This window comes from Lissotriton helveticus, chromosome 8 (assembly GCF_964261635.1).
Source record: "Lissotriton helveticus chromosome 8, aLisHel1.1, whole genome shotgun sequence".
Lineage (NCBI taxonomy): Eukaryota > Metazoa > Chordata > Amphibia > Caudata > Salamandridae > Lissotriton > Lissotriton helveticus.
The window spans coordinates 1635603887-1635628317 of NC_136069.1; the positions used below are offsets into that span (position 1 = coordinate 1635603887).

At 52.5% G+C, this 24431-nt stretch overlaps 1 long non-coding RNA gene across 1 annotated transcript in view; it reads right to left on the reverse strand.

The window, feature by feature from the left end:
- The window catches only part of LOC144772108 (uncharacterized), a 388983-nt gene that overhangs the window by 336391 nt on the left and 28161 nt on the right, over window positions 1–24431 (reverse strand). Inside the window, exon 3 of the long non-coding RNA XR_013599646.1 lies at window positions 17922–17987. This is a non-coding gene — a long non-coding RNA (uncharacterized LOC144772108). The remainder of the gene's footprint in view (window positions 1–17921; window positions 17988–24431) is intronic.

Genomic DNA, 24431 nt, shown 5'->3' on the forward strand with positions numbered 1-24431 from the left:
ATCCTAGAAGGCAGACTCGGGATAATTTTGGAAAGTGTCTTCCTACAGAAAGCAGGCCCAGCTCAGCCATCAGCACAATCTGCATGGTTTCAGGGCTTGTGCTCTCAGCACAGCCCCCATGCTGCATCCTGTTCACCTCTCCAGTGAGATGCTTGCAGTAAGAGCCCTGGCCCCCTCCCATCCTGTTTTCCCTGTAAGTGTGTGCATGAAAGAGCTGCTGTTGGATGTTATTATTCCAGCTCAAATGATGCTCATTCTACTTTTGATCTGGGTATGTTATGATTATGGGGGCCATTATCTGGAGAGGGTGAGTGCCCCCACCCTTTCAGAGATGGTATCGTCGAATCTTTCACAAATCCATAAGCATGCAGTCCTCTGGGCCCCTGCATAATCAAAGCCCATGTCTGCTTTTAATAAAAGTGCTCCCTGCAGTCTGATATTCATCTTCAAACGCTGAGGAGATGCTTCATTTTCAAACCTGCTTTCCTGACCACCGAGGACATATGCAAGCTGTCAGTCACACCAGCTTCAAAGACTGCTGTTGTTGGAGGGGGGGGGGGGGTAGGGGCTGTTTCTGGTCGGTGCAGAGCCCTGCTCCAGCTGGCGTCCAGCAGAGCATCAATTCCTGGTTTTCTAGTGCTTAGAGGCTAAGGGTCTCTATATCACTGGGACTACCGCCAGGTTTCCCACTTAACCCCAGCTGCCCAAGCTAACAGCAGGTCAGGGGGAGTCATTTAGCTGAAGGAGCCCTGGGCTCAGTGGAGGCTGGTGAACTTGATAAATGGTGAGGCACACATCACAGCAGACCATTGTACAGAACAAGAGGGCCTGAGGCGTGCTCGCTCCCTGGAGTATTTTGACAGCCACAGCTTTTAAAAGGCATTTCTGAAGAAATGATCGTTAGTCATTTCATAGAATTATTGCTTTGACAAGGAAAGCTTTCATGTTAGGTTGACGTTGTTTGAAATAAAAATAAACAAATGATGCAATTATTCAGCATGTTTTTCCAAGTAAACTATTCGAAAAGTGTACTCTGAATGTTAAGAGTGCTGGCCACACAGGCCACAGCTAATCACTGCTGTGCCAATGGAGTTGTACGTATGGTCTAGGACTACAGTTGTGGGCTAGTGACCACACTTACCGAGGGTAAATGTGAAATGTAGCCATGCTCGAGGGTGAGAAAGCAGCCAACATTTCATTCTTGTTCATTTTTAGGTCGAGCTTTGATCGACCTGTTATATCTCTTCTGTGAAGTTTGGCAAACCCATCAATTGCCATTGGTTACTGTAAGGTTGGGCCCTAGGCCCACATGCTGGGACTAACTGGTAACACTGACACAGTGGTTACAGGGTGAAACCGGCCACGAGCACGTGTGCTCGGCCACCTTTATTATATCAGCGTCACCTGACCAGTGACGTCTGTGGTGGGTGGGTGTACAGTGTATCACATACACTGACAAACACTAGTATGCTGACTGCACATCACTACATCCCTCCCAAACCTGGGGAAAAATCAAAACCAAGGACAAAGTCCAAACCTGTGGCAAAGAAAATATACCAAAATATAACATTGGACTCATGATTTCAAACGAGTCTCTTTGGCTGCTTGCAGGCCGCAGGCAACGTAGTTAATGCAGCCAGGATCACCAGATCGCTGTGGCATGGTTCGCAGGTGTTCGGCGGGTCAGGTCTTCTGTCTGCGCCGCCTTGACGTTGTTCTCAGTCTTGCCTTTGCTTCACTCAACTGGTGACGATGAGTAGTTGGAGAGAAGGGTGGATGGTATGGGTGTTGTCTGTCTTCTAGCTTCCCTTACTCAGTCCTGGTCTTTGGTGATGTCTCCGGGCAGACTTCGAGGTGTCTCTTGGCAGGTGAAAAGAGTAGGTGCACACATCCTTCTCACTAGGATGCCCCTCTGTTAGACGGGGACCCAGAGGGTCGGCCGAATACTGGGGGAGAGGCCTCCGATGAGGGCCGTCTCCGGCGATCGTCCAGACAAGTCACTACCCCCCCCACAGATAGACACCACACCAGGATGAGATCGACACTCTTTATATAGGGTTCTTGCGGCAAGGTTATCAGCGGTACAGGAGATTCAGGACTCGAGGGTCCTCTCAAGTCTAGTCTCTGTAGGGAAAGGGGTAGCGGGACAGTCTTGGTACCGGGTCGGTACAGAGGGTGGCAAGAGAGAAGCTCACAATCCTCGAGCTTAGGAGTCTGCAAGGTCGGGCCGCGGCAGCGCCAGCCGGCTAAGATGAAGGTCGACAACGGAGGGGCCGCGGCAGAGCCAGCAGGCCAAGGCGATGGTTCAAGTACAGAGGGCCGCGGCAGCGCCAGCAGGCTAAGGCGATGGTTCAATGGTCAGAGGGCCGCGGCAGCGCCAGCAGGCCAAGGTGGTAGTTCACGTTGCAGAGGGCCGCGGCAGCGCCAGCAGGCCAAGATGATGGTCTCACGAGGGTGGGCCGCGGCAGCGCCAGCAGGCCAAGACGAAGGGTTCACAGGGCAGGGCTGCGGCAGCGCCAGCAGTCCGTCAAGGATGAGTTCTTCTCGGTGTCTCTCGACTCCCGGATACAACTGCCCTCCTGGTCTGGGGCTTCCCCAGTTATAGGTCTGGATCCCTTTGATGCCCGGACCCTCGCGCCTTGAGGTCGGGAGGTCCGGAATGAGGGGGTCCCGACACCCAGCAGGGGGTTGGAGCCAGCGCCCAGGGAGGCCGGGGGTGATCGACACCCGGCGGAGGAGAGCCGTTGACGCCTTCTTCTTTCATTGATCTGCCAAGTGGTCTCTTTACCTCCTGGGTGGAGGTTGGTGCCTCGATGTCGGGGCCGGGCCAGGCCCAGGGTTGGGGTCGAGTCGAGGCCATGCGGCCTCGTGCTGTAGTGTCCAAAGATGGCGGCCGGGCCGGGGCCATGGTGCTGACGGGGACCAGGGCCAGCCGGTACGGGAGGGTTCAGGAGCTGGCGTCCCGTTGTGGACGGGTTGTGGGTTGCCTCGGGGGGATGCCGGGGTGGCTCTTGCTGGGGATTCAGGGAGAGCCGGGGTCCGGGCCCCGTTGTGCGGAGGGGGGACGGCCCAGCCACGAGGCCTGTCCAACATGCGTCCCCCCCAGCTGAAGGCAGGGAGAGTCAGCCATCCTCTTGGGGACTCTCCTCGCCGAGGCGGAAAAAGCGTGACAGGCCGTCTGCGTTGGCGTGGTCCTGGCCTGGACGATGCTCCACAGTGAAGTCCATCCCCTGTAAGGAGATGGACCAGCGCAGCAGTTTCGGGTTCTCCCCCCGCATCTGCATCAGCCATTGCAGGGGTCGGTGGTCTGTCTGCACCCGAAAGGGGGTGCCGAAGAGGTAGGGCCGGAGCTTCTTGAGGGCCCATACTACGGCGAAGGCCTCCCTCTCGATGGTGCTCCAGCGCTGTTCCCGGGCTAGCAGGCGTCGGCTGATGAATGCCACTGGCTGATCGACTCCCTCTGTGTTGAGTTGGGAGAGGACGGCCCCCACGCCATGATCGGAGGCGTCCGTCTGCACGATGAATTCCCGGCCGTAGTCGGGAGCCTGGAGCACGGGGGCAGTGCACATGGCGGCCTTCAGCTTCTCGAATGCCGATTGGCAGTCCGGAGTCCAGTTGATCGTTTTGGGGCTCTTCTTGGATGTGAGCTCCGTGAGGGGCCCCAAGATGCTGCCATAGTCCTTCACAAACCGCCGGTAGTACCCGGTGAGCCCCAGGAAGGCCCGGACCTTGGTTTGGGTCGGAGGGGGTTGCCAGGCCTGGATGGCAGCGATCTTGAGCTGGAGGGGGCCACCAGACCGCTTCCCACCTGGTGTCCTAGGTAGGTCATGGACCCTTGGCCCACCTGACATTTGCTGGCCTTGAGGGTGAGCCCGGCCTGCTGGAGGGCGTGTAGAACTTCCCGCAGGTGGCGGAGGTGGTCGGTCCAGTGGTGACTGTACACAGCGATGTCGTCCAGGTAGGCGGCGCTGAATCCTTCGAGGCCCGCTAGTACCTGGTTCACGAGTCGTTGAAATGTTGCCGGAGCGTTTTTCATGCCGAATGGCATCACCCTGAAGTGGTAGTGACCATCCGGGGTAGAGAAGGCGGATCGTTCTTGGGCCCTGGGGGTGAGGCCGATTTGCCAGTAGCCCGCTGTTAAATCGAAGATGCTCAGGTAGCGGGCGGCCCCCATACGGTCAATTAGCTCATCTGCCCGGGGGATAGGGTGAGCATCGGTCCTGGTAACGGCATTCAGTCCCCGGTAGTCCACACAGAACCGGAGCTCAGGGGCAACGCCCGGGGCGGCGGCCTTGGGGACCAGGATGACGGGGCTGGCCCAGGGGCTGCCCGAGGGTTCGATCACTCCCAGTGTTAGCATCTTGGACACCTCGGTCTGGATGCAGGCGCGCACCCGATCTGGTACGCGGTACGCCCTGTGGCGAATAGGGGGGCTGTCCCCGGTGTCCACATCGTGAAGGCACCAGGGGGTGACCCCAGGGGTGAGAGAGAACAAGGATGCGAATCGTGTCAGGAGAGCTTGACAGTCTTGACGTTGCTCCGGGGCCAAGGCCTCGGAGAGTCTGACCCCTTCCACGGAGCCATCCTGCTCGAGGGTCCTCAGCAGGTCCGGAAGGGGCTCGGAGTCTTCTTCCGTCCCATTATCGGTAGCCATCAGGAGACTGAGTTCTGAACGTACAAAATGGGGCTTGAGTCTGTTGGCGTGGAGGACCCGTAGGGGGTTCCGGGAAGTTTCCATGTCGATTAAGTAGGTGACGGGCCCCTTGCGTTCGATCACCTTGAAGGGCCCGGACCATTTGTCCTGTAGAGCACAGGGTTCAACCGGGGACATCACCCAGACCTGCTGTCCCGGCTCGAACTCGAGGGAGGAGGCGTGCTGATCATACCATTTCTTCATGTCTTCCTGACTGGCTTCAAGGTTGACTTTGGCGATCTCCCTGAATCGCCGGGTCTGGTTGCGAAGGGCCAAGAGGTATTTGTACACATCCGGGGGAGTTTTCTGGGGGGGCCTCTCCCAACCTTCTTTGACTAGGCTGAGGGGACCCCGGACGGGGTGCCCGTACAGGAGTTCAAATGGGCTGAAGCCTAGGGATTTTTGAGGGACCTCTCGGTAGGCGAACAGGAGGCACGGGAGTAGCACGTCCCACTGGCGACGGAGGGGCTCTTCTAGGCCCATGATCATTCCTTTGAGAGTGCGGTTAAACCGCTCGACCAATCCATTTCCTTGTGGGTGATAGGGGGTCATGAATTTGTAGGTGACCCCGCACTGTTGCCAGAGAGACTTCATGTATTTCGAGATGAAGTTCGTGCCCCTGTCGCTGACGACCTCCCGGGGAAAGCCCACCCGGGAGAAGATCCCCATCAGGGCTCGGCCTACCACAGGTGCCGTCACGGTTCGAAGAGGGATAGCCTCGGGATAGCGGGTGGCGTGGTCCACCAGGACCAGGATGAACCGGTGTCCTTGGGCGGTTCGGGGGTCCAGGGGCCCCACAATGTCTATTCCCACCCGTTCGAACGGGGTGGTGACGACGGGAAACGGCTGCAAGGGTGCTTTGGTTTTTCGGCCACTTTTTCCGCTGGCCTGGCAGGTGGGGCAGGCCCTGCAGTGGGTGGTGCCATCTTTTCGCATTCGGGGCCAGTAAAAGTGGGTCACCAGGCGGTCGTACGTTTTGTCCTGTCCCAGGTGTCCGGCAAGGGGTATATCGTGGGCTAAGTTCAAGAGGAAATCTCTGAAGCGGAGGGGCACCACCAGCACCCGACTGGCCCCCAGTTCTGCAATCCTTTGCTCACTGTAGAACAGGTCATTGTCCCAGTAGATCCAGTGGGCCCCCGAGGTGTCCCCTGCGCTCTGGGCAAGGGCTTGCTGCCGGAGTCCCTCGAGGGAGGGACAGGTTCTTTGTTCTTGTTGGAATTGTTCCTGGGTGGGGCCCCCCTCTTGACGCCACTGGGCCAGGTCGGGGAGGTCCGGGAGCCGACCGGGTCCTTCTTCGTTTTGGGCCGGGAGACTTGCTTCTGGGGTGGCCTCCTCCGGGACAATCGCGGGCGGAGGCTCCGGCCACTCGGGTTCTTCTGGACTGGGGACGGCACGGGCGGTCATGGACCGGGTCGTAGCACAGACCCATTCGGGGAGGCCCAGCATCCCCAGGTGCTCTCTCCGTTCGACTGCTGCCCAGAGAGAACTTTCAAGATCGTTCCCCAGGAGGCAATCCACGGGGGCATCATCGCGGACAGTTACTTTCAGCATCCCTGATACTCCTCCCCATTCGAAGGGGACGTAGGCCATTTGACATAGACTTTCTGAGTTGTCGGCCGACCGGACAGGGCAAAGAATGTTCGACAAGATCTGGTCCGGGGCCACCAGATGACAGCGGACCGCGGTCACACTGGCCCCGGTGTCGCGGAGGGCTTCCGCCCGGCGGCCATTAATGTTGACCCACTGGCTGTACTTCTGCGTGTTGGCGGGAAGGGGGGCCCGAGGGATCAGGTCTCGTTCCCCTAAGCAAACCAGGGACATGGCGGCCGGTTCCCACTCAGGCTGGTCGTTTTCGTACTCTTCTTGGTCTCCTGGGTGCTGCTCTTCCCCCAGGGCTGCAGCAGCGACCTGGCGGGGTAAAGGGTTCGGGTTCTTTGGGCAATTGGGATCATTTGCGTAGTGGCCGGGTGCTGGCATCGGTGGCAAGTGATGTTGGCTCGGAAGCCGGGTCGCATCGGGGGGTTTCCCCTGCCGGCCGGGGGCGGGGTGTTGCTGGCGGGAGTCACCGGGCCGGTGTCCCTACCCCGGCCCTGGCCTCCTCCTCCACGGGGGCGATGGGGCCCTTGGGCAGTTCTGTGCGCTTCGCTGGGTCCGTTTCGGCCAACTCGGGTGCTTTCCCATCGGTCAGCTTCGGCGGCGAGTTGCCGAGGTTCCGTTAGTTTACTGTCCAGGAGGTGCTGCCTGAGTTCGATGAAGCAGTTGTTAGAAAGGTGCTCCCACACAACAAGGTCAAAGAGCTGTTCGTAGGTGGTCACGTTGCTGCCCTTGATCCACCCCTCGAAGGCCCGGCTAAAGAAGTTCACGTATTCCACCCAAGTTGTACCCGGGATCCGTTTGCAGTCGCGGAACCGCTGGCGGTACATCTCGGGTGTGAGTCCGTATCGAGTGAGGAGGGCGGCCTTCATGTGGTCGTAGGATGTAATCAGATGGTCCGGGAGTTGCAGCAGGGCGTCTCGCCCTTCGTTGACAAACCTCCCCCATAACCCGGCTCCCCAGTCGCTTCGGGGAATCCGGTGGGAGGTCATGGCTACTTTGTACGCTTTGAACCATTGCTGGATGTCATCGTTCTTGTAGTACTCTCTGACGACATCTTTGGGTATGTGGACCTTGGGGTCTGTAGGGGCAGGAGTGTACGTGCGCTCGGGGACCCCGAGGTCCTTGTTCTGCTTCCGAATCTCTAGTTCTTTGAGGTTGCGCTCATGTTCGTAGGTTTGCTTCTTCTCTTCTAGCTCTCTCTGCCTTTGTTTCTCTTCTCGCTCCTCTCGGAGCCGTAAGTGTTCCAACGTTATTTTTTGTTCCGCCAATTTGAGCTCTCCATCTAAGCGAAGTCGTGCCAGTTCTAATTCATGGAGCCTGCTTTTTTCCCGTTCCCGGACCTCTTCTGGGGAGAGACCCGATCTTCTTTCTTCCGTCGGCGTGGGGCTTGTTTCGGGTGTCTCGTGGCTTTGTGTTTCGGGTACGGTCGTACCCGTCTCCGCCCAAGATTCCAGGGCTCGTTTGAAGTCCTCTTTCGTGCTCAGTCCTGTGGTTGAAATGCCTAATTCCATGCAAAATTGTTTCAGTTCTCTGTGGTTGTATTCTTCCAGCTTTTCCATCTGGAATTTTTCTGTTGCTCCGCTCTCTTTTGTTGTCATGGTGGTTGTGTGTCGTGGGGCGAGTGACCCTCTGTACGATTATGCGTAGGTTCGGATCGCGCCACTGGCCACCAATGTTAGACGGGGACCCAGAGGGTCGGCCGAATACTGGGGGAGAGGCCTCCGATGAGGGCCGTCTCCGGCGATCGTACAGACAAGTCACTACCCCCCCCACAGATAGACACCACACCAGGATGAGATCGACACTCTTTATATAGGGTTCTTGCGGCAAGGTTATCAGCGGTACAGGAGATTCAGGACTCGAGGGTCCTCTCAAGTCTAGTCTCTGTAGGGAAAGGGGTAGCGGGACAGTCTTGGTACCGGGTCGGTACAGAGGGTGGCAAGAGAGAAGCTCACAATCCTCGAGCTTAGGAGTCTGCAAGGTCGGGCCGCGGCAGCGCCAGCCGGCTAAGATGAAGGTCGACAACGGAGGGGCCGCGGCAGAGCCAGCAGGCCAAGGCGATGGTTCAAGTACAGAGGGCCGCGGCAGCGCCAGCAGGCTAAGGCGATGGTTCAATGGTCAGAGGGCCGCGGCAGCGCCAGCAGGCCAAGGTGGTAGTTCACGTTGCAGAGGGCCGCGGCAGCGCCAGCAGGCCAAGATGATGGTCTCACGAGGGTGGGCCGCGGCAGCGCCAGCAGGCCAAGACGAAGGGTTCACAGGGCAGGGCTGCGGCAGCGCCAGCAGTCCGTCAAGGATGAGTTCTTCTCGGTGTCTCTCGACTCCCGGATACAACTGCCCTCCTGGTCTGGGGCTTCCCCAGTTACAGGTCTGGATCCCTTTGATGCCCGGACCCTCGCGCCTTGAGGTCGGGAGGTCCGGAATGAGGGGGTCCCGACACCCAGCAGGGGGTTGGAGCCAGCGCCCAGGGAGGCCGGGGGTGATCGACACCCGGCGGAGGAGAGCCGTTGACGCCTTCTTCTTTCATTGATCTGCCAAGTGGTCTCTTTACCTCCTGGGTGGAGGTTGGTGCCTCGATGTCGGGGCCGGGCCAGGCCCAGGGTTGGGGTCGAGTCGAGGCCATGCGGCCTCGTGCTGTAGTGTCCAAAGATGGCGGCCGGGCCGGGGCCATGGTGCTGACGGGGACCAGGGCCAGCCGGTACGGGAGGGTTCAGGAGCTGGCGTCCCGTTGTGGACGGGTTGTGGGTTGCCTCGGGGGGATGCCGGGGTGGCTCTTGCTGGGGATTCAGGGAGAGCCGGGGTCCGGGCCCCCTTGTGCGGAGGGGGGACAGCCCAGCCACGAGGCCTGTCCAACACCCTCTCGCCGGTGTTCTTCTCTCACAAGATGTCCGGGAGGCACTCTTTGCCAGGCTTCCACTGGACTGGTGCTTTCTGTCTTGGTGCTCCACCATAGCCTTCGGGCCGTGAGTGGTACGTGCTATGAGTCTCACCATTGTGTCCTTAGCTCCACCTGAAGGTTGTGTTGTTGACTCCTTTCCTTGCACACGAAGCCTTCATCCTCGTGGAACCTGCAGACGAGCAGCTGTGGATCAATCAATCATGGACATTTGTATCGCGCGCTACTCACCCGGTAGGGTCTCAAGGCGCTGGGGGGGGAGGGGTCCGCTACTGCTCAAACGCCAGGTCTTGAGGAGCTTCCTGAAGGTAGGGTGATCCTGGGTCAGCCGGAGGTGGGTGGGGAGGGAGTTCCATGTCTTGGCTGCCAGGTAGGAGAAGGATCTTCCCCCGGCGGTGGCTTTGCGAATGCGTGGTATGGCGGCAAGGGCGAGGCTGGTCGATCGTAGGTGGCGGTTGGGCGTGTAGAAGGTCAGGTGGTTGTTGAGGAACTTGGGGCCCAGGTCGTGGAGGGCCTTGTGTGCGTGGGTGAGGAGCCTGAACGTGATCCTCTTGCTGACGGGGAGCCAGTGCAGGTCTCTCAGGTGGCCGGAGATGTAGCTGTGTCGGAGGATGTCCAAGACGAGTCGTGCGGAGGCATTCTGGATGCGCTGGAGTCTTTTCTGAACTTTGGATGTGGTCCCAGCATAGAGGGTGTTTCCGTAGTCCAGTCGGAGCATGCACAGGGTGTTGAAGCATGATGATGAGACGGCGTTTACTTGTCTGGTCATCGAGAGGGAGGAGTCCAGGATGAAGCCCCGGTTGCGTGTGTGGTCCGTTGGCTTGGGAGTGGTGCCCAGGGCAGGGGGCCACCAGGAGTCGTCCCAGGCGGAGGGCGATGATCCTAGGATGAGGACTTCCGTCTTGTCTCAGTTCAGTTTCAGGCGGCTGTTCTTCATCCACTCGGCGACGTCTTTCATCCCTTCATGCAGGCTGGTTCTGGCGGTGGCGGGGTCGTTGGTGAGGGAGAGGATCAGCTGGGTGTCGTCGGCGTAGGAGATGATGTTGAGGTTGTGTTTGTGAGCGATGACTGCGAGAGGGCTCATGTAGACGTTGAAGAGGGTTGGGCTGAGTGATGATCCTTGTGGTACGCCGCAGATGACTTCGGTGGCTTCGGATCTGAAGGGGTGGAGGCGGACTCTCTGAGTTCTTCCGGCGAGGAACGAGATGATCCACTCCAGTGCCTTCTCTTGGACTCCGATGTTGCTGAGGCGCTGCACTAGGGTGCGGTGGCAGACAGTGTTGAATGCTGCAGAGAGGTCCAGGAGGATGAGGGCCGCCGTTTCCCCATTGTTGAGCAGGGATCTGATATCGTCAGTGGCTGCAATGAGGGCGGTCTCGGTGCTGTGGTTGGCTCGGAAACCGGACTTCGAGGGGTCGAGGGATCCGTTCGTCTCGAGGAAGGCGGCAAGCTGTCTGTTGACGGTCTTCTCGATGACTTTGGCAGGAAAAGGGAGGAGCGAGATGGGGCGGTATTTCTTGAGGTCAGTGGGGTCTGCTGTTGGTTTCTTCAGGAGGGCGCTGAGCTTAGCGTGCTTCCAGATCTCCGGGAAGGTAGCAGTGTTGAAGGAGGTGTTGATGATGTCCCGGAGTTGGGGTGCGATGATGGAGTTGGCCTTGTTGAAGACGTGGTGGGGGCAGGGGTCGGTTGGTGATCCGGAGTGGATGGTGTTCATCGTGCAGGTGGTGTCTTCAGTGCTGACCGGGGTCCAGGCGCAGAGGGTGGTGGTGGGGGGCGCTGGTTCGGTGGTAGGGTGTGTGGTAGGTGCGCCGAAGCTGTTGTGTATATCGGCGATCTTGCGGTGGAAGAATGAGGCGAGTGAGTCACAGAGGTCTTGCGAGGGGGTGATGTTGTTTCCGGCGCTGGGGTTGGAGAACTCTTTGACGATGCTGAAGAGTTCCTTGCTGTTGTGGGCGTTGTTGTCCAGTCATTCTGTGAATGCTGTCTTCTTGGTGGTGCGGATCAGCTGGTGGTGTTTGCGGGTGGCGTGCTTGAGGGCAGTCATGTTGTCTGTGGTCTGGTCATGGCGCCAGGCTTTCTCGAGGGTGTGGCAGTTCTTCTTGGAGTTCTTGAGTTCGTCGGTGAACCAGGAGGCTTTCTTGCTGCCGGGTCTGCTGGGAGGGTTCTTCAGTGGTGCGAGATTGTTTGCGCAGTCGGTGAGCCACTGTGTGAGGTTGCTGGCTGCTTCGTTGGGGTCCGTTGTGCTGGCGGGAGGGTTCTGGCGGAGGGAGGTGGTGAGCTGCTCGGTGGTGATCTTGCTCCAGCTCCTGCGAGGAATCTGTTGCGGGTGGTGGTGGGTCGTGGTTCTTCTGAAGCTGAAGTGGATGCAGCTGTGGTCAGTCCAGTGGAGTCCGGTGGAGTGCTGAAGGAGATGTCCTTGCTGGAGGAGAAGACGGGGTCAAGCGTGTGGCCGGCGTAGTGGGTGGGGGTGTTCACCAGTTGCTTGAGTCCGAGGTTGGCGAGGTTGTCCAGCAGGGTGGTGGTGTTGCTGTCCTTGTTGTTCTCCTTGCGGGACTTGCGGGACGTGCTGCCACCAGAGTCCCTTGAGGCCTCTGCTCCTTGGGTTGCCAACGGGCTGGTGTGGAGTGGTCAGTTCCTCAGCTTCCGGATGTCTGAGCACTCTCGCCATCCAATCTTCCACTCCACCCCAAAGGTAGATGTTGCCAACAGTCCAGCTTGCCCTCTTCTGCGATCGCCATGTGGATGGACGGCTTGTAGGTAGATGTCTTTGACCTGTGCTGCCGGTGTTCTTGCCAAGCCTTGTCCTCTAATGCACTCAGATGTTCCAGTGCATGTCACCTTCTTCTTCTGGTGTGTGTGAGTTGACCTGCCACACCTCTTCTTATCTTCCTGGACGTTGTTATTTCTGGTGGCGCCATGCCACTCAATTCCCTTCTTCTCTTCCTTTCCTTTCGCGACGTGGTCGTTCCCTTTTGTCTGTCTTTACCACCTAGGCCATCTCCGTGTGGCGGGCACTCCACACGTGTCTCCCTGGTTGCGTCCTACCCCTAGGACACGTTTCATTTCTTCCAATGACCAGACCAGGTATCGCACCTTCCTTCCTGTCGCTACTCCTTTACTTCGGTTCGGTGTCATCAGACCTCTTCTTGGTCCCGTCCATGGACCTCTTCTCAATAGTCACGTCGGTCTTCCTGTCAGACCACTCAGTTATCTTAACTTTGACCTTCTGGCATGTCTTCGCTGTCGTGACCTTCTGGCATGTCTTCGCTGTCGTGACCTTCAGGTCATCTTCATCCTGACTTCCTGGAAGGATACCTTCGCTGCGCCTCTCTGGCGGGTCAGCATTCTGGCGACCTTCTGGCAGGTAAGCGTTTCTTTCCTCAGGCGACCATCTGGCTGGTCGTCTTCATCTTATCTTCTCGGGCGACCATCTGGCTGGTCGGCTTCTTCTTTCCTTCTCGGGCGACCATCTGGCCGGTCGGCTTCTTTGCTTGGGCGACCATCTGGCTGGTCGGCTTCTTTGCTTGGGCGATCATCTGGCTGGTCGGCTTCTTTGCTTGGGCGACCATCTGGCTGGTCGGCTTGTGGCGGTGACTTTCTTGCAAGTCATATTTGCTGTGACCTTCTGACAGGTCTCAGAGGACGCGCTCCCAGCGTCTCTCCGTCATGGTGGCGTGGTTCTTTCTTCGCTGCCTTTTCCAAGCTACCTTGGCAGGGCGAGTCACGTCGTGTCACTAATTGTGTCCTTTTGCTTGTCAGTCGCAAGTTTGTGCTTCACTTCGTACTGTCTGTGGTACACCTTCAGTGTAGCGTTGCTCCTTGCGCTGTGTGCATCTTTACTTTCGCTGGCGTGGTCGCGCTACTCAGCGTGCGTGCTGCACTTTCTCAAGAATTCACTGCGTTTACACTTGGTGGCATAGGCTCTGGTGTCTTGGTTGCCGCTGTGGTGACTACCTGTGGCCATCAGGCGTCACCTCCTCTTCTTTTCCGCAGGTCTTGGCAGTGTCGCACTTTAGGTCGCTCTTTTGCTTTCTTGCTGCTGTGTGGTGTCCCTGCACCAGTCTTACGCTGCTGTGTGTCCGTGTGGTGCTGGCGCTTTACTGCGCAGTGCCTCTTTGCGTTTTCAAAGTTCCGTGGTGTCCTGGTACCACTGGCACGTCAGGTAGCCTTGTCATGCATCTCTTATGGAATAGTGGCAGTCTGTACTGTCCCTGTGCTGCTGCACTTTATTATTATTATTTCAGCAAGTTTGGGCTCTAGCAGCTCGCTTTGTGCTGCATTACTTTCTTCCTGGCACACAGTTGCCTCGCAGCCCACGTGATCCCGGCTGGTTCTGAAGACATCGAGGCCTCGCCAAGCTGTCTTCACATAGTGTCGTACATAGTGGGATGTCTTCACCTGACTGCCGCACCTTCTTGGGACTTCCCACAGGGCTTAGGCACTCGCAGCCAGGTAGGCGCAATACATATATTGTGCATCCGCTATTCCTTTTGATGAAATGCTTGTGTGTGTGTACACATGCCCGGGGCACTTCTCCAGTGCTACTATTCACAGGCCTTGCAGCGAACCGATCGGCCTGAGCAGCTCCCCTCACGCTGTGGGCCTCACCAGGGTGCTTCTTTGTTCTCACGGCTGTATACTTTCAGTCGTTGCCGGCCACTCGCACTCGCTCCCTGCCGGGGGAGGGCGCAGATGCCATGCACCTCTGGAGTTGCTCTTCACGGCCCCCAGCGCCTCTGCCTACGGCCTCAAACAGTTATTTTTCCCTCTCTGCCCCTCACCACAGGCCCTCTTGTTTTTCGGGCTGTGTGGGGATTGTGTCACCGCAGCTGCGGGTTGGGCTCCGCTTTAATTACTCACGTCTGACAGCCCATGTTACTGAGGGCCGCCTGGGCTGGTTTCATTTCGGCGTTGCTCCGACAGGCTTCCGCCGCTGTACACAAACTGCAGGCTTTTTCTGATGCCCCGTGACTTACGTGGTCACTCCGCCTTTCGCCGCAGGCCCTCTCTCCGCATGGGCTGCATGGGGGCTAGGCGCCGGAGACTGCCGGCTCTCTGGCGGGCACAGCCTGTTTTTTTTCCCCCCTGTCGCAGCGGCCTCCTAATGTTCACATGCTGCAAGGGGGGGCGGGCAGGAGTGATCACCGGACACAGGGTAGCGTGGACTGTCCCACTTTTAGTCGCGGGTAGGCTCCCCTTCAGTTGGGGCCTCGGCAGGTCAGTGGCAGATGCATGCCACGGCTCCTTGGCTTCTTTTTTCTACGCCCCACAGTTCCTCACCTTCGTCCTACTCCTTGGGCTTCACGAACTCGGAGGCGCCGGCGTCACAGCAGTCCAGCCCGCCTGGTCTTTCTATGCTCACAGGCTCGCCTCATGCCCTGTGGGTCGTTGCGGCTGGGCTCCGCTCGGCGAGCACTTTTCTCCCGGGCACTTCCACGCAGGGGGGTGGCTCCGCTGGGCTCATGAGGTGCGGGGTAGGCTCCCGGTCACCTTCTGATCTCCATATAGGCCTGGGGCTCGTCACACGCACCGCGGGCCTCTCGGCGCGCCGCTCCGTCTCACAGGGGGTGCCCTTGAGGCGGGCAGCTCTCTCCCCTTTTTCTTCGAATTTCAGCTGTGGCACACGGGGCCAAGCTTCCGCCTCGTCGCCAATGTAAGGTTGGGCCCTAGGCCCACATGCTGGTAATAACTGGTTACACAGACACAGTGGTTACAGGGTGCAACTGGCCACTAGCACGTGCGCTCGGCCACCTTTATTATATCAGCGTCCCCTGACCAGTGACATCTGTGATGGGTGGGTGTACAGTGTATCACATACACTGACAAACACTAGTATGCTGAATGCACATCACTACAGTTACTTTCAGTTGCATTCAGAAATGCTAGCTTCTAGTTGGTGCATTTCTGTAAAAGTGCCTCCTTTGTGTTTAAGCTCTCTTTCCAGCGATTTCACTCAGAGAACCTTTTGGTTGTGGCCATCACACAATACAGTGTGTGATGGCCTCTCCATCTGGCTATTACAGGTCAGATCTTGTTTTTTTGCTGTTGTTGTAGTTTTATATAGCGAAAACTTGACCCAAAGGTATTGGAGGACTTTACATGAGCACCAGTTACGTTACACAGGGACACGTTCCTTATTTGGTAAGCACAGGAAGAGTACGTGATTTGCCCAGAATCTCTGGTTGTTGAGCCGACACCGAGCCTCGTTTTCTCTTTTTTTTAATTTTGCAGATCACCCCCTGTGTCTGTAATTGGAGACTCTCCTCTGTGGGATTATCCGCTGGGGAGTTAGTTTCAGCTCTGTAACCAGAGCGGCGGCATTGCATCACAGAATTTGTACCAATTGTGCATTCCTTCCGTGGATCACTTTCTTTCCTCGTTTAACCATTCTTTAACCCCGGTCTGTGTGGTTTCTCTTCTTCCACCCGCTGTCCTTGTGGCTTATTCCCCTCCCACCTGCCTGTCTGTTTTGCTTCTTCCTCTGCACCTCGTTTTGTTCTTCTTTTATCCTTTTGTGTTGCTTCTACACTGGTTTTAATTTCAGGGATCGTGATTTTCTTAACACTTCATTCACAGCGTATGCCTCCGCCATGTTCAAATAATGTCAGCACTACACTTCACCTAGAGCTTTAAGTGTTCCAGGTCAAAGGGGGTGCTGAGATGGGTCCTTATCGGGGTCTCCCTGTTTGGCCTCACCCTATGGGTGGGAAAAAAATCTTAACTTGGCAGCAGTTAACGGTTTTAAACGGTTTTGCACCGCCCACTCAATGGAACGCCCGCACAGGAGGGGAATTATCCCTGCATGGGCGTTCCGCAGCGGTTATGACGAGCTCAGGCCATGATGAGCACAACTCCACTGTGCCTCATGACGAGCTGAGCTCGTCATCAGCACCGAAGGTGATAATGGGCTTAATGAGCCATCACTGACAGCATGTGAGGGTGCTGTGCACAGCCCCACTTACACATCAATAGGTCGGGGTCTGCTCACACACCACCAGGAACTTCATAGCATCTTACTAACCATTTGTGCCTGTAGCCAGGCCGGAGCCAGGACAGGTAGGTTCACAATTCCAGACACCTTTGTAGAGGGAACTCCAGAAGCTTCTCCCACTTTTAAAATGGGCACAATGTATAAATATTGAACCCTTAGATCCAACTCTTCTTTACACTCCGGACCTGTGGACGCTACAGAAGGATTTACTGCTGCTCTGCTGCTTGAAGCCTGCCCTGTTTGCTTAGAAGGAAGACTAGACCTGCATCCTTGATTCCCAGGCTGAAGTGACTCCAAGGGTCATCTGACTGACCTCCTGTTAGAGCTACAGGAACATACCAAACTCCAGAGGCCTCCCTGCATCTACCCAAGTGGCTTTCTATCTGGACCTGCAACTGAAAGGGCTTGTGCCATGCTGGCCTCTGCTGGAGTGCATTCCTGATCATCAGGAGATGCTTACCTTGACCCTTGGTGTGGCATCAGCTGAGCTCATCCATGAATAAAGGAACAAATACTGAAGTTTTGGGCTCTTCACAAACGCGAAGATGTGAGCTCACACCAAGATCTTGCCATCTACACTAAATGGCAACGCGAAGCTCCAGTGGACCATAATGTTCGTGTTACAACCGTCCATGTGACATCCGCACTTCATACTACATCATCTATAGGCCTCTGTGACATCCAACGCGAAGCTCTAGCAACCACCGTCCGTAACACCCGACAGGATCTTCGCACTGCAGGGACAACTGTATATGATACCAGGCCTTCTCTTTGTGCTACTGCCACAACCATCCACAACCATTCAAAATGATCTCCCTGCTCCTTATGGCCTCCTCCATCGCAAAAATAACTCTTGGCACCAGACTTTGAACTTCTGACTTTCACCTGGTCTCACACAACTTGATAATCACAAGTGCACTTTGTAGTTTTATGTGCTATGCTTTTCTGAGCCCCTTGAATTGATTGCATATGTCCAGTTCTACTGACTGGATTTTTATTATTTTGGTGTCAGAAAATTTCAAAAAATGTTCTTCAGTTTTCTAAATTGGTGTGGGATTTTTACATGTTGTTTTTTTACCTTATTACTGTTTGTGTGCTGCATAAATACTTTACACTTTGCCTCTAAGTTAAGCCTGACTGCTTTTGTACCAAGCTACCTGAGGGTTAGGCACAGGTTCTTTTTGGTAATAGTCTTGTGTTTCACCCTAATGTGGATTGCGACTATTGCTTGAGAAGGGTGTACACCTCCCTCAATCAATAACCCAATTCCTCACAACCACTAGCATGTAAGGTAGCTCTGCTGGTTAAGTACCTACTTCTGAGATATGTGTAAAACTTGCAGGTCGGTGGTCCAATTGTAAAAAGGGTTAACATATTCTTACATTATTCCAAGGAATTGCCAAACAATTCTTTTGGTTGAGGAGTAAGCATTGGATGTTAATGGCTAAGTATAAAACACACTAGAGATAAGTGAAAAGTACAAGAAAAGATTCAGCAAGAATTGACCTCAATATTTTTGCGAAAGGCTTCCACTTTGTAAAGGCAAGCATTTCCATGGCCCTCTGTCTGCCAACAGTATGCAAATGACTCCAAAAATGTGTAACTTATGCACCTTTTCTTCATGTACCATCATACTGCAAATATGGCACTGTGCAGTCACCATGCAGTTACAGGCAGCAGAAAAACAAAGCTTTCATAAAATTATGTTAGCAAGAGCTTGTTGCACGGACACATGCAGTTGAACTCACTTGTGTGTCCATTTGGTGCACTACGGTCCCTGTCCCCAACAGCCTCCAACACTCTGCAACAGCATCCTGCATGTTTTTAAATTGTAGAGCGGTTAGATTTCAATAAAAGAAAATCACACATACATACTTTCAGGTGCATTAAAATACATATATACACAAGCATACAGTTATACGTGCATGTATGTACACAATCAAGAGCAATAAATAACAAACTCTGGGCCATATTTAAGGACAAGTTACTCAGTGCAGTGCAGAAAGTCACTTTGCTGTGATGCACTGCGTGACAGGGAAAGGTCAGGAATGTGCAGTATTTAAGTCAATACAGCGTATTCATGCCTTTTCCCCTGTGCTGGCATCCTTTTGGGTGCCTAGCGCCAACACAGGCACCCTTGCGCAATGGTGCAAGCAAGAGTGCCTGTGTTGAAAGGAGGATTGTTTTTATGCAGGAATGTTCACTTTCCTTCAAAAACACAATCCCCTGAGGTATTGTTTTCTTTCTATGTGTGCTGCAGAATGTGCTCCAGTGAGAGGTACTGTAATCTTAGAGGATTGCTGCAGCTTTCTCAGCAACCCCTGAAGAAATTAGGGGCATATTACCAACAACTAGCGATAATTATCGCTGTGTTGGCTTAGCGGGAATATTTCTCTCGCCGCCCTTCACCTGTTTTTATCGCTGAGATACCTTGCTATTAGCAAGGTTTATCTCAGGAGCGATAAAAAACAGGCGAAATGCGTGAATATCGCTGTCCATACAGCGATATTCAGGCATTACCGAGACAATGCTCTTAGCCATGTTATTCACCTCTCATTGGATAACATGGCTAAGAACTGGTCAGGGCAGGTGTTAGCTTTTGGAGATATTCGCGCTTAGCGCGAATATTTCCAAAACTACGCCTGTGTTGATCATAGGCGATAGCGATTGCAGCGACTGTTTTCAGTCGCTGACATTTTGGCACGCCCACTTTGGATGTCATTAGCGATAATTATCGCAGACATGCAAAGTGGGCCCCTAAATGCCAGCTGTCGCCTACAAGCTGTCATTACCTGGTGTTAGCGACAGCTTGGTAATAGGGCGATAAAATTATCGTTTGTCTGTGTGAACGGGAGACACAAACTTTTGCACGAGATATCCCCTGGAAGAAGGCAGTTAATCTGCCGAAATGCATTGGGAAAGTCAAAATGTTTGCTCTTGAACCAAAGTGAAAAGTTATGAATTTTATATCCATGTGATGACAACATGATGGAATAAATATCAAGTTTCAAACAGATGAACTATTGTACAGATTTATTCAACCTTCCGTGTAGGAGGACTTATTGGAGCCCGGGGACATATCCCATATCTATGGGGGTGCAACCACCTTGGTAATATGCCCCATAGTTTTTATCTCTACTGTTGAAGGATAATATCCAGAAACACATGTCTCTAGAGATGAACAGCACTACCTGCACCACCTTTGGTGAAAGACTACTACTAATATTCAAGTAAGCACTAATTGTGAACTGTACTCATCATAATGCAAAGGGGTGAACTATGCTGGCATCTGAGACAGTGTGCCCTCATCCTCCTTCTGTTGGTTAAAAAGGCTCCAGTGAGCCAGTGAGTTGACAAGCTTTTGGAATTTAATTTCCAGGTTGAATGTGTACGTGGAAATGGTGCTCATGTCTGCTGCTACAAAAGGCTACTGAAATAAATGAATCCCCAAATACATTGCTTTTCATGACTTTGTAAGATATATTCAATGTGTATACAAAGTATTCAGATAGACTTTTTTTAGCCAACAAATGTACATTTTTAAACATGATTTTACATTTTCTTATATTAACTTAGGTGTTATTTATTTATAGCATCTACAGAGTGCAAAGCTAGCAATGTTGGGCTTTAGGTGTAAAGGTCCAGATACCCAACCCAATTGTGTGCCAATGTCCTGACGTCCTCTGGGCGCCTTGAGTTGCATTTTTTAATTTCCTTTAAAGGTGTAATTAGTATGTTGCTGCTTTCAAGAGATTGTTTATATGATCATGGAAGTTAAAGGAACTATCAGAGAGCGCAAGAGATTTACCTGTAGGTACCAGGGGCCTCATTTAAGAGGCCTTGCGTCAGTTTTGCGCTTCCGATGCCTCACTTTTTGTGACGCTTCAGCGGCGTAAAACATACCTCCTGTTGCGCACTATTTACAAAGTGACGCATCTAAGCAGATGCGTCATTTTGTAAACCCCTGTGCTACATTATACCTGCGTCAGGTATAATGTATGCAGAGGGGGCGTTCCCCCGCAAAAAGCCTTGTAATAGTGACGCAGTGAAATCTATGAGATTTCACTGTGCCACTTCTAGGACGCTGTTGCGTCAAAATCTTGCGCCTGCCTCACAGCAGGCGTAAGACTGATGCAGGCCCTTTCACATGGGGCTTTTCCCATGTGAAAGGACGAATTGCTGGAGTTGCGTCACTTTTGTGACACATTCCAGCAATGCGTGACTTTTGCGCTTACAGATACGTCAGAAATACTAACGTATCTGTAACTCCTTGCGACACGTTGCGTCATACTGTAAATGTGAAGCATCATTGGTGTCGCAAGGAGGGTGCAATGAAAAGTGACGCATTGCTGTTTTCACGCAGCAACGCGTTACTTTTCATAAATGAGGCCCCAGGTTCGGGGTGATTCCTAGGAGAGCTACAGTTCATTCCATTTTTGTAATGTTGGGTAAAGGGATGTATGAGATAAAGTAGTATGAATTTGGTCTTATTCATTCTAAGCTTCAGAAAGATGGCAGGTGTCAATTTGGAGGAAGTCATTCAAGCTGCTTATCAACCAATCAATGAAAGAATCTATATTCGGCCAATTGTGGCCATAAAAGACACAGTTCAATATAATACAGGCATAGAGAGAAAAAAACAATAATAATAACACATAAGTTAAATTGAGCAAGAGGATTTGCAATATTAAGGCCCAGTAGGAGAAATTGATGAAGTGACTAATTGGAAGAGCCAGGACAATCAAAAACATGTTAAAAGAGAGCAAATATTATTTCAAGCATTTGGCAATGGTCCTATGAAGTGCAGGGTGCATAATAAAAAATAGAAAAAGGCAATATGAAATTGGCAATTGTGAAAATACACTAAAATACCTAAAATTCAAAGTCCACATATATCAATATTTCATCAACATAAATCAAACAAGGGTAATTACCCCTCCAAATAGCAGATGTATTTAATAGTTGCAGATGGTACAAGGCCTCTCTACATCTACGGTGTCCAAATGATTTGAAAAGGGGATCAAGAAACAGTCTGCGGGACTGACTGAAATGACTACAAAAAAACAATTAGTGTAATAGCGACTGCTCAGAGTCCCTATCAGAGTTGTTCCCCTCGGGTTGTCAATTGTATTTCTAGTGCTCAAGAGCCGCCAGACCGTGCCAGTTCTGAAGCAGAAAAGGAGAGACCTCTCCCATTGTGTTAGATATAACGAGAGATAAAAAGCGGGCTGCGCACCAGTGAATAGCCTATAAACAAGCATTTGCAATGCAATAGGACTCGCATTTACGCAAGACCTATTGCATTGCATCACAGACAACAGGGGGCACGGACAGCAGGAGTGTGGGTGTGGAGAGGGAGAGAAGGCACAGAAACAAATAGTGCTCACAGTATAAATAGCACATGCCGTACTGTCTAAAACTCAAAGTAAAGGGGCCAGTAGCCATGGGAGGGTACAAATGACGATAAGGCCATAATAAGGAGGCACTAAGAAGCCTCATAATCAATCAGAAGACAGCATTTACGAAGGACAAAGACACAAGTCATTGAAAAAATGGACGGGGCAATGGGCGGGGTTTCCCTCACGTAGTGAACTCCAGCAGATCTTCACCAGAGCAGTGTTTGCGCGCTGACTCTAGGCTCAACCAAAAAACCAGCTCTACGTTTTTCGCCAACTCAGTTTGCAACCTTCTTTCCATACACAATTCCCAAAAGAGGGTCTTTACCCAGAGATTGTCTTCTTTATTTATGCCCTTAGGGGATGTAAACAGAGAGCCTGGCCCAACGTCTAGAGTGTTGTAGAAATCTAACTGATGACATCTCTATAAAGCTGTGCTACCGTATTGACCCACACATGTACCCCAAGTAATAGTGAGGCCAATGGAACCCTACCCTTGGTGTTGCACTAGTTTAACTTCACGTGGATGATGTACCTGGAGGCAGTCGGTGGAAGCAGTTTTCTTCCAGCTGGAGAGTCTAGGTGATCAAATGTTCAATTCAGAAATGAATAAAGAAAACTGGACCCATTTCTTCTTAAATGGGTTACATTTCTCTAACCAACAGGTTGGGCCATTACCAAGAATATTAGACTGTTTCTTGGGGAAAAACAGGGATTCCAGTTTGCTTAAGGGTCTCGAGGCCACCACAATAGCATGCTGCACAAACTGATGCACCACTCTATCAAAAGCCAGTAATAGAACATCAGTCAAGTAGTATGAAGATAACTCATAATATTGTTCATATTCATCTCTCACATAACAGTCCTCTGAGGCAGTGGATGGATTGACAAAACTATTAATTATCTGTTTGCACCTAGTGGATATAGGAGGTAATGTTTCCATCATCGGTGCATCCACATGACCTCATTGGTAATGAGAAGGGAGCTAAGCCTGTGTGAATGTGCTCTAAACATATTAGAAATTGAAGCCAGGTCCTATTAGCTCCTACTGTCTTAGCCAGTGTGATGGATTACTGCAAGCAGCAGCCAGTGATGTACTGTCCGCCCTGGGACATAAGAGGTGAGATGGGAATGGTGTTATGATGCTGAGCCGCACAGTGCTCCATGCTAAAGGTTTTGGTGTATAAAGGTGAAAAACAAAGTTATAAATGGGGTCTCTGGGTGGCTAAGGTATGCATCTAAGCCAGGCAGAACCCATTACTCTTGTCAGGGCAAGTAAGTTACACACCAAAGATTACCTGAGCTCACCTCCTTGGTAGCTTAACAAGAGCTGTCAGGCGTTTGCGCAAAACACACACACCAGCAACACAATAAGTACCCCACAAAAGAGACTCCACACAATATTATATAAAAATGTAAAGTATATTGTAAATAAATCATAGATCAGGAAGAAATAAATCAGTGATTACTTTGCCAACTGGTAATTGTCAAACATCACAATAAATACAACACATGAACAAAAAAAGCTTAAACGTTACAAGCATCATGAAACTAAGCCATGCAAGTAAAAAACCACCTACATCACTATATTAGTGCAGATAATGCAGAAGTCAGGATTCAAAGCACATAGAGTCATAAGCACAGAGAAGTGCCCTCTTTCTAAAAGTGGTATTTCTAAAATAGTATTGTAAAATCCACCTACACCCTTAAGCAGCATTTATCACCACTATTCCAAACATGGTACTAATACTCCTTTCAGTTCAGGAATTATCACTTAAATACCTATAAGGTAATTCCAAATGCTAGCTTATGAGAGGAGTAGGCCTCACAGCAGTAAGAAACCAAATGGGCTGTTTGTCACTACCTAGACATGTCACACAATAAAGGCACATGTCCTACTGATTACCTAAACAACACCCATCCCTTAGGGCTACCTAGGGCTTACCTTAGGGGTGACCTATATGTAGTAAAAGGAGATTTTCAGGCTTGGCAAGTAACTTTAAATGCCACTTCACTGCGGCAGTAAACTTCGCAGGCAGACCCTGCAGTGGTAGGCCTGAGACAGGTTTGAAAGGCTGCTTATGTAGATGGAGCAAGCAGCACTGCAAACCCACCAGTAGCATTTAATGTACAGGCACTTGATATATGGCATACCACGGTATAAGTGACTTACAAATAAATTAAACAAGGCAAAGAGATGTAACCCTATCATACCATGCTTTAAAATAGAAAGCACATGCATTTTGCATTGAATAGCAGTAGCAAAGCACCCAGCGTTCTAAAGCCAACAAAAAGGGGGGGGGGGGGGTCAGATAAATACAGGAGGAAGGCAATACGTTTGGAGAAACCCCTTCAGAAAGGGCCAGGTTCAACAAACACTATGTGGGAAGGCAATGCCAGTAAAGTACTGTGTTGAATTATCCAACAACAGCCAGAAACCAGGCATGAAAAATTGTGAGATCCCATCAATGATGGTCACAGAAACAGGGCTATACCTGACATTGAGCAAGCCACCAGTATGTCTCATGCAGAAGGGAGAGAGCATGGGTGTTCAGGCACCCACAGACTGGTAGAGCTCCAGTGTCAATAAAGTAGTGACCTGCACCTTCTCATCTGGAGGAAGGCCCTGGGGCAGCATTCAGCAAGGATACCCGAGACCGGTAAGGACACAAACTACTGTGGTCAAGATATCACAGGCCAAGCCACTCAACTAACCAGTGCAGCAACTGATGGCTCAAACCACATGTAAGGCTGAGAAGAAGACGCGTCACACACAATATTCACAGTGAAGCATAGGTCATGAGCACCATTCAAATGAAGGCAATAAAGAGTGCTATTTATCTTGACTGTGGGACAGCAAAT